At 35.3% G+C, this 1,922-nt stretch overlaps 1 long non-coding RNA gene across 1 annotated transcript; it reads left to right on the top strand.

Annotated features, from left to right (window-relative positions):
• Window positions 1-308: 308 nt before the first annotated feature.
• Window positions 309-1,286, top strand: LOC112492231 (uncharacterized). The gene is made up of 2 exons (XR_007242246.2): window positions 309-1,030; window positions 1,115-1,286. It is a non-coding gene; the product is annotated as an uncharacterized LOC112492231 (long non-coding RNA).
• Window positions 1,287-1,922: the final 636 nt, after the last annotated feature.

Raw genomic sequence — 1,922 nt, 5'->3', positions numbered from 1 at the left:
ATCTCACTGTTGATATCGTCATTGTTAACAAAATTTAATATTCTAATATCATCATTGTTAATACTCCACAAGCCGAGTGAAAAAAAGGCTAATCAAGTCATGACTTGAAACATTGTATTATATTTTTCCAAATCACTAATTACATAAATTTCACATTTTGTCTTTTGCTTGAATTACCCAATTAAATACTTGCCGACAAAAAGTCCTCCTTGATTTGGTTTGGTTTATTTTATTTATTTATAGAATTGAGAAACTGACAAATTTTATTGTTGTTTGATTTTTACATTTATCTTTTTATTTTCTTTTATTTTCTTTTATTTTATTTTTAAAAGTTATTAAACAAACACGTAAAACACGAACCAAAGTTCAAACTAGCCATTCTGTCCAAACAGAAAGAAAACATTTCAATGTTGAATTTTTACCATACATATGACACTGAAGTGAGATTCTATCACCATAACTGATTCACTGACAGAGATTGGAAAAGAAAAAGCGAGCGTGGGAAGCATTAAGAGAGGCTTTTTTGAGTATTAGATAAGAGAACAAAGCAACAGAAGCTTTTCCTCCTCCTCTCCCCTGTTTTTCACTCTGCAGTATTTACATTATTTGTGATTTGTGTTTAGGTCAAAGTTTTTCACCTGTTTGCAAATTATATAATTCAACGTAGTTAACACAACCAGCTGCTGCTAAACCCCCCATCCAGAATGCAGCGTCGTCAACAACACCCAGCAGCCGCTAAACCACCCAATTTAGGATCAGCAGGCCTGCAGCTCACAGGCTAAAAGTGCCAGGCCATCAAGCTGCAGTCCACCATGCCGTGGTTCATAAGCCAACGCGTCAAGCAGCAGCCCATGAGGCAGCTTGACGTGAGGTCGCACGTCAAACAGCAGCAGAACGTGCAGGACCAAGGCCAAGGGTTCATCAAAAAGCAAGAGCAGGACGTGAGCTAGGGGCAGAAGCAGAGGCAGAGAAAGTTTGACTTGCCAGCAGATTAGAGGAGGAGGCAACGTACTATGCAGTAGCCCGTCATGTAGTCTATCGCAAGTTGCGCTTAAAATGTAATATATATATTTATGGAGGTTTAATAATTAATTGAGAGTGTTTTTATGTACAGGATAGGAAATTTTTAGAAAATGCGAGGTAGGCTGTTCGTGCTGGAAATGTGATAGTGCATGCTGCGACTGTGGAGTCTTGATCAGCCTGCTGCATCATGTGGAATCATTTTAATTCCAATTAGTTTGAAGGTTTCTTTTATGGACATTGTGATTTACAATATATATTTCTACATAATTTGTAGCTTTAGTCAAACTATTAGTCCATAAAAACCAATTAATCTGGTTGAATAAGCCTCTGGCCAGTGTTTTTGGCCTTCATGAACAACCAAGTGCTCTAGTAAATTGAAGAATCTTTACGTGTTGGAAGGAGCTAAATTATACAGGAATGGAAAAAAGGTGCAAATGATATCTCAAAAGTTTAGTAAGTTTTGAGCCTCTAGAAAGGGAATATTCTTTACTTGTGGAAGTTTTGAGTCCACGAAGACGAGACTCCGTTTTCAATCTCTGCATTAACTGATTCCAGATGGTGGCAAACCTCTCTTTCTAATAAATTAAGTACGAAATTATATTTCTAACTTATTCTCTCTCTATCTCTCTCTCTCTCTTTTTTTTTTTTTTTTTTTTGGTAGAAATATTTCTAATTTCTGTCTTAAGGAAAAATTTCTACCAAGTATGTATGAACATTTACTAATTTTTTTCTTTTTTCTTTTCTGAGACCTTTTTTTGACCAAACTATCTTCATGCCCCTCAAGGTATAGAAAAAAGTAATAATAATAAATCTCAGATATGTGAAATAAGAGGAACGAGAAATTGAGAAATAAACCCAACTATATCAAAACTCTAAAAATTTTAAAAGGCATTAGTGCA

Source organism: Ziziphus jujuba, chromosome 3 (genome assembly GCF_031755915.1).
Source record: "Ziziphus jujuba cultivar Dongzao chromosome 3, ASM3175591v1".
NCBI lineage: Eukaryota > Viridiplantae > Streptophyta > Magnoliopsida > Rosales > Rhamnaceae > Ziziphus > Ziziphus jujuba.
This window is presented reverse-complemented; position numbering and strand designations above follow the sequence as displayed.